At 47.0% G+C, this 8,063-nt stretch overlaps 1 long non-coding RNA gene across 1 annotated transcript; it reads right to left on the bottom strand.

Moving 5' to 3' along the window:
- Positions 1–865: 865 nt before the first annotated feature.
- Positions 866–7,767, bottom strand: LOC308650160. The gene is made up of 3 exons (XR_014022267.1): positions 7,631–7,767; positions 2,279–2,446; positions 866–964 (listed from the first exon to the last, which is right to left on the bottom strand). It is a non-coding gene; the product is annotated as an uncharacterized lncRNA (long non-coding RNA).
- Positions 7,768–8,063: the final 296 nt, after the last annotated feature.

Raw genomic sequence — 8,063 nt, 5'->3', positions numbered from 1 at the left:
CAACTCTCCCAAATAAGGAGTTGTTTATCACAGACCACAGCGGAGCCAGCGCCATCTTGTAATGGTGACCACAGTCCGCAGAAACGGCTCACCACAGTTCCCCCTTTTGTTTTCTAAGAACAACACAGGAGAGAGTACAGGTCCTATCCCACTGTGCAGAAGTGGCTGCATAGTATGGCTCAGCCCCAAGGAGGCGCCTTCCCCAGATCTGAGGCCATATCAGCCGACGCTTTTCTCCGTGGGACGGGGCGTGGACGCGTCTAACCCGCATACAATAGGACATGCTCTCCTTGAGGTCCACTTCAAGGATCACTCAAGTGCAGTGCCTTGCCTCGCATCCTGTATCGTGACGATGGTGGACGAAGGGGGATAGCTAAGGCTGAACTGTGGCTGTATAGAAATACAACGATAAACAAGTTGGTAACACCCTAAAAGAAAGGCACGGGTCTTAAGGCGATAGAAAAGCACTAGTGTGGAAACCCATCTGCGTGCAATGGTAGGAAAGCCGGCAGAGTGCAAGGGCTTTCCAACACTAAGAGAATAACAAGGAAAGACATGTCGATCCCAGTGCAATGTCCGTAAGACTTGGGGTGCGACGACCATGTCAAAGATTTACTGTTTAATTTGCGCAAGCCAAACTTGAGGTGAGTTGCCATTTTCTAAAGCTGCAAGAGCTTGTATGATCATAGCTTTATCGTGAGCATTGCGGGCCTTGAGGCGACAGAGAAACCACAAGCAGAGAACCATACCGAAGCAACACATTGCACCAAAAATGCCTACCCCCACCCACTCCTTAAAAAAGGAAAAGGCAGAGGATATCCAATCGGTGAATTGACCCAAAGTTACGGGATCGACATGGGTACTGTTCAAGACAGCTATCTGGGTTAGTTGAGACTGGATCATGTCTTCCGCTGCCATGGACCAATTTCCGGCCAAGTATTCGCCAATGATACGGGAGGCATTCCTGGAATCATTAAATCTGACAGAGGTTATACATAAATGTGCACGTTGGTCAACACAGCCCAAAAGCACCAAATCAGCCAATTCTTCTACCTGAGCTTGGAGTAAATCTATTCTTTGGTTGGCAGCTAAAATCCCTGACAAAATATGTTGATTAATTGTATTCTGAGATTCAAGTATGGTGGAAGTTTGTTGAACAACTTGATTAATGGTGGCAGCAGTCTGCACTTGACTGGCCATGGCCACTCCGGCCGTGACCGCTGCAGCAGCAGATACCGCCACAGCTGTCACTATAGCAGCTGTGATTCCAAAATCCCTGCGGACTCTAAGTAGCTCAACAATGGGGAATTCGTCAGGGTCCGCAGTAACTGGGATTGGGACAAAAGTTGGAATTTTCATAACCACCGCTACAGTCCAAGAACCATTCCAACACTCAGATAAGAGACAGGTAACACTAGAACAATCCAGCACCCCTGACGAGGTGTCATTAGCCAAAAGGAGTAAGAACGGGGATTGGACACAGACCATTGCAGGGGGCAATGTGGCATTATGTAACAGAGAGTTGAACGAAACAGATGTGAGTCTTTTACCTCGTTCACTCTCCCTAACAGTGCCAGAAACATTAGCCAGCCAACTTTTGGCTCCCAGCAATTGAGCCAGTGCAGAAATATCAGCTGAAGCCCCCTTTTCATTGGAGATCAGCCATTGAAACCAGGACCAACCCACTCCTGTAGAGGAGTTGACACTGTTGTTAAAGTTATAAACATACCTCTTAAGAGAGGGGGAAAGGGAGAAACCTTTAGCAACTTGACGTTGCTCCCAAGAATGATCCTGACAAGGCGTAAATGTTGGGGGGAAACCAAGATTAGGGGTACAGTAAGGAGAGGCCTTAAAATGGGTGGCATTATAAAGACTATTAGAAGAAGGAGGCACTGGGATTAGTACCTCGGAGATAATAGCCAAGGTAGTTGTGTTTAAAGCAGAGCTATTTGCGGGGGTTCCTGAGCCTGTTTGTTCCCCTGAGACTACTTGGCTCAACACAGCACTGAGAATGCTCCCTGAAACCTGACTGGACCGCAATGGGTCCTCCCAGTTAGTCAAATTCTTGGTCTTAAGACTAATACAATGAGTGTTCCCAAGGCTGAAACAAAAAACTCCTGTGAGATTAACTTGAGATTGATTAAAAATGCTATCCACGTCCCCTCTAGGAGAGGCACAGGGAGCAGACATCTCACATGAGGTAGAGAAAAGAGTGGGGAGGACACTAGAATTACCATGAACTGGCATTGGCATTGGCCAAGCCCGTGCCACTGCCCACCACTGCATTGGTGTCGTCTGTGTCATCGGCATCAGCACCAGAGCCAGAGCACTTAGCAGAATGAAGATCCTCATCACGGGATTGCTGTGGTATTTCCTGTTGCTGGTTAGCCGACGTCAAGACTCTTCTTGTCAGGCGTTCAGGGACCCACAACGGTTCCGTGCGATCCTGGGGAAAAACACATACAGATCCTCGTGCCCATGTCAGCACGGGGTCGGGGCCGTTCCATTGGCCCGTAAGAACATCTTTCCACTTAACATAGCCAATCACAGAGGGCTGAGGGGACACATGTCTATCGGCCGCAGAGCGATCATGAATATCCAAATTCAAAAAATTAATGGTAAAGAGAGCTAAGGACAGGCGTTCTTTAGGAGTATGTTCAGCACCTATTCCCCCCTTTTGTTTTTGTAAAGTTTCCTTTAAGGTGCGATGAGCACGCTCAACAATGCCTTGCCCTTGAGGATTGTAAGGCAAACCATGAATAAGTTGCACTCCCATAGTAGAACAAAAAGATGTAAATTGTCTTCCAGTATAAGCAGGTCCATTATCAGTCTTAAGGGACGTAGGTGCACCCCACGCCGCCCAGGCCTCCAGGCAATGAGTAATGACATTACGTGCCTTTTCTCCCGATAAAGCAGAAGCATGAATAATTCCAGAGTACGTATCAACAGAAACATGGACATACTTGAGGTTACCAAAGTCAGGTATGTGTGTCACATCCATTTGCCAGACAACCAATGGCTTCAATCCCCGTGGGTTCACTCCATAAGTAGGGGGATGAAGAAATGTGACACAATGGGGACAGTGTAATACTATCTGCCGAGCATCTGCTCTTGAAATAGAAAAACGCCTGCGCAGTGTTAAAGCATTAACATGAAAATTTTGGTGAAACAATTTAGCCTCCTCTAAGGAGGAAGCCAAACAGATCAACTGACCCCTAGTGGCTGAGTCCGCACAGGCATTACCCTGCGATAACGGACCAGGAAGAGAGGTGTGAGCCCGGATGTGCACTGGATAAAAAGGAGCAGTGCGGCCACGGATAAGCTGTTGAAGCTGAGTAAAGTAAGCAGATACATTACGGGCATCACTAATAGCTCCCACAGCCTCCAGGATTTGTAGTGCTTGCACCACATAGATGGAGTCCGAAATGAGATTAAAAGGAAAAGAACACTGTTTAAAAACCTCAATAACAATTTGTAGTTCTACCCATTGTGGATTTCCAGGAGCAAATTGATGCTGGACAGGGGGAGAATCATTAATTACATAAGCTCCCATTCCAGACTTGGAACCATCAGTAAAAATGTTAACAGCCCCCGGAATGGGACTGGATGAAGTTACTTTAGGGAAAATGATAGGATGTTCTTTAACAAAATGGAGTAACGGATGAGAAGGGTAATGATTATCAATATCCCCTTGAAACGAGCAACATAGAATAGCCCAGTTATCTAGAGTAGCACACAAGACACTAAGTTGAGCTTTAGTGTAGGGTATAATAAGAGAAGAAGGTGATTGTCCGAAAAATTGAATGCTTTGTTGAATCCCTTTAAGTGCTAATGCTGCAACAGCATCAGGATAATATTCTAAGGATTTTCCTGGGGATACATGTGGGTGAATCCATAGCAAAGGTCCATCTTGCCACAGTACTCCAGTAGGCTGCCGCATAGTGGCAAGCACACATAACTGGAAAGGTTTATCACTCTGGAGCCTGCATAAAGTAGCATGTTGTATAGCTTCTTCTACTGTCATAAGGGCCGCTCTAGCCTCTTTGGTGAGGCTACGAGGGGAAGTAAGATCTGGATCACCCCTAAGAGTAGCATACAAAGGCTGTAGCATAACATTAGAAATATGTAAATATCCTCGTATCCAATTAATATCTCCCAGCAGTTTTTGAAAATCATTTAGAGTTTGGAGATCCTGAGCTCGTATGGTGATTTTCTGTGGTCGTAATTTGTCACACCCAATTGTTGCTCCCAAATACTTAATAGAATCCCCTGTTTGAATCTTTTCAGGTGCGATATGCAGTCCATATTGAGCTAACAACTTCACTAGGTCTTTATAGGCCTCATGAACTGTCTGCTCTGATTTAGCAGCCAATAATACATCATCCATATAATGAATGATCTTGATGGAGGAATACTTTTGTCTGAGAGGTGCGAGTGTCTTCCCCACATACATCTGACACATCGTGGGACTATTAGCCATTCCCTGCGGCAACACTACCCACTCAAACCTTTGATCTGGTTCCTCGTGGTTACACGAGGGAAGGGTGAAGGCAAAACGCTGCGAGTCTTTAGGATGCAAAGGAATAGAAAAGAAACAGTCTTTAATGTCAATAACAATAATGTGCCAACCCTGAGGAACCGAGGAGAGCAGAGGCAGCCCTCTTTGAATGGGCCCCATAAGTTGCATTTGAGCATTAACTGCTCGTAGATCATGCAGTAGGCGCCACTTCCCTGATTTTTTCTTAATGACAAATATGGGAGTATTCCATGGAGAAGTAGAAGGCTGGATGTGACCCAAGTCAAGTTGTTCTTTAACTAGAGCATGAGCTGCTGCCAATTTAACCGAGGGAAGAGGCCACTGAGGCACCCAAACAGGCTCCTCGGTGAGCCATGTTATGGGTATTTGAGCCCCAGCGGCCCCTAGGAAAAACCCAGACCAAATCTGTCAATCTTTTGATGACCTTGTACAGGATGCTTACGTCCCTGTAAATGTTTTCCTAGTCCTAGACCTGGCCTATACCCCATATTTTGCATAATCTGTTGAGACACTGGGGAATAGTCATTACTAAGAGTGAACCCCATGTCTTTCATCAGATCACGGCCCCATAGAGAGATAGGTAAATCAAGTACATAAGGCTGAAAGGTACCATTATGTCCTTCTGGATCCTTCCAGACTAGATGTCTACAGCTGATCTGAGGGGCCTGGGCATATCCAAGTCCTCTCAAGGATTGATCAGAAGTCTGCACTGGCCATCCCTTAGACCAGTCCCTAAGTGCTATAATACTACGGTCTGCTCCGGTATCCAGTAATCCCACAATAGATTTACCTTCTATGCTTAATTCCAAAGTGGGGCGATTGCTCATATCTAGTGACAAATAGGCACAATTCCCTCCGGTGGTACCAATCTCATTCCCTGTCCGTGACCTTGAATCAGCAGGGAAGTGATTATGTAAGCTAGGCAAAATTAGCAATTGAGCAATCCGATCCCCTGGGGAGATGGACACAATGCCCCTTGGAGCTTCCACCATAACCTTTATTATCCCTACAGTATCAGGACTTATGACTCTGGGGAAAATATGAAGACCTTGTAAAATAGAGGATGCACGTCCAATTAGCAAACCTACAGTGCCAGGTGGTAGAGGCCCTGTAAACTCAGTTTCCACCAATTGGACTCCCATCTTAGGTGTTAATACGAGTCTGGAGGTGGAACAGAGGTCCAATCCCGCGGCACCTGTAGTGGCTCTCCGCGTTTCATGGGATGGCGTAGAGATGGCCATGTCTCGGGTTCGGGTGTGACATTCTCCACTGCCCCATATATTTGTGGGCCCTGGGGTCGAGGGCCCCGTCGGCCGTTTTTTGGCCCAGCTGAAATAGGCTGTCCATGGATGTCCCTCACTGATCTACACTCTCTTGCCCAATGCTTCCCCTTTTTGCATCTTGGACACAACCCCGGTAGACGAAGGCCATTGGAAAGGCCACCGTGAGAAGGTCCAGTAAAATTGTCTTTTTTGGAATTGTCTTTTTTGGGACATTCACGTCTAACATGACCGGGTTGACCACAATGGAAGCATGTTCCGGCGGCAGGACCGCCCCCTTTTGCAATCCGAAGGACAGCAGCTGCAAGACCTGCATTAGTTAAAGGTCCTCCAATCTCTCTACACACCTTCATCCATGCTTCTATGCCTTTGTTCTTATAAGGAGCGATTGCTGCTTTACATTCCTTGGTGCATTGCTCAAAGACCAATTGCTTGACAAGGGGCATGGCTCTATCAGGATCCCCAAAAATCTTTCCAGCGGCATCCACCATCCTTGCTACAAAGTCTGAAAAGGGTTCTGTAGGGCCTTGTATAATCTTAGTCAAATTACCAGATACCTCTCCTCTATTTGGAAGTGACTTCCATGCCCGAATGCAAATGTTATTAATTTGATCATATACCTCAAGAGGGAATCCCGTCTGTTGATTAGCAAATCTACCTTGTCCCAAAAGCATGTCCTTATCCCAATGAGGGTGTCCCGCCGCATGGTTTTGGGCGGCCTGCTCTATTGCGCCCTCTAGCACAAATGCTCTCCAGTCCAAATATTTACCTGGGGAAACACAAGCCCGAACAAGGCTAGCCCAATCAGAGGGAGTCATACAGTATCTAGACAGACTCTCCACCTGAGTTAGTGTGAAGGCGGCATCCACCCCATAAGTGCGCACAGACTCCGCCAGAGTCTTCACAATTTTGAAATCTAAAGGCTCTTGGAATCTTCCCCTATTATCATCCTGAAAAACTGGATAAGCAAGACCCATCTCAGCATTAACAGCCCTCCATGTTTGAGCATGGAAAGCTCTCCCCGAAACACCCCCGCCATACGGCGGTGGATCCGGAGGATCACATTTCTTGAGCTCCTGTTTATTTTTGTTCCCTTCTCCTATAGCTAAACTCCCTAGCTGGCGAGATAGCCTCCCAAGCTCCTCCTCCTCATCCTCCTCTTCCTCTGACCCACTTTCACATGGGGGTGTGCGCAGCGCACTGAGATCTGGATACAATCGTCTCTTCCCCTGTTTCACGCTCCGCACACTTCCATCCTCCCGAGATACCTCACTTCCTGCCGTCTCCGATTTCTCCTCATGAGATACCTCACTTCCTGCCGTCTCCGATTTCTCCTCATGTAATTGTTCTAGAACTTCCTGTCCTTTAGTAAGTGCTTCCTGACATCTGCCATCTGTGAGGCAACTACGGACCATTTTCCAAAGGGGTATCACCCCGCCCTCTAATATGCCCTGCTCAGAAGCAAAGTCAAGATCTTTGCCTAATTTATCCCAACTAGGTATAGTAAGACTGCCGAAAATGCAAACCACGGTGCAGCAATATCCACCTTCTGTAAAAATCTTTGTAAAGTACTATGTTTCATTTTCAGGCCCTTGGAACGTAACAGGCCGTCTAGGGCCAGAAGAAGCGGACTTGAAAATGCGGCACCCATGACACAGCAACAAAAGAAACACAGAAAACAAAAGTGAAAGTACACAGTGCAGCTGCAATAAAATATAAAGCTCTCTCTTTCTTTGTAGAGGAGCTGACCCCGCTTTGGTCGCGGATCCCACTTACTGGGACTCTCCCCGCTTTGGTCGCGGATCCCACTTACCTGGGACTAACCGGTGCACCACCCCTGACGGCTGAAAGTTCTGGTTCCCGGGTTTCGGCACCACTTGTCGCGACCCCTTGCCCGCAAGGAAGACGCAACAACAGGAATCTTCTTTCAGCCGTTTATTCAGGCCCCTGATGTTTCTTCTTATCTCCTCTCGGATGCCCCTCCCAGCCTTAATAAAGCATCCCAAGCTCCAATGCGAAGCTGCTACGTGGAGCTTTCTCATAGGGTGTTAAAACATCACGTGCCAACTCTCCCAAATAAGGAGTTGTTTATCACAGACCACAGCGGAGCCAGCGCCATCTTGTAATGGTGACCACAGTCCGCAGAAACGGCTCACCACAAAATGGTACTAAATAAAAGAGAATCTTTTCTGACCACCTCAGTGAATCCAAATACATTATCATCTGATAAAATATACATTCTTTGA

This window comes from Spermophilus citellus, assembly GCF_964194105.1.
Source record: "Spermophilus citellus genome assembly, chromosome: 5".
Taxonomy (NCBI): Eukaryota; Metazoa; Chordata; class Mammalia; order Rodentia; family Sciuridae; genus Spermophilus; species Spermophilus citellus.
Note: the sequence above shows the minus strand (reverse complement) of the source record. Positions and strands in the feature narration are given on the sequence as shown.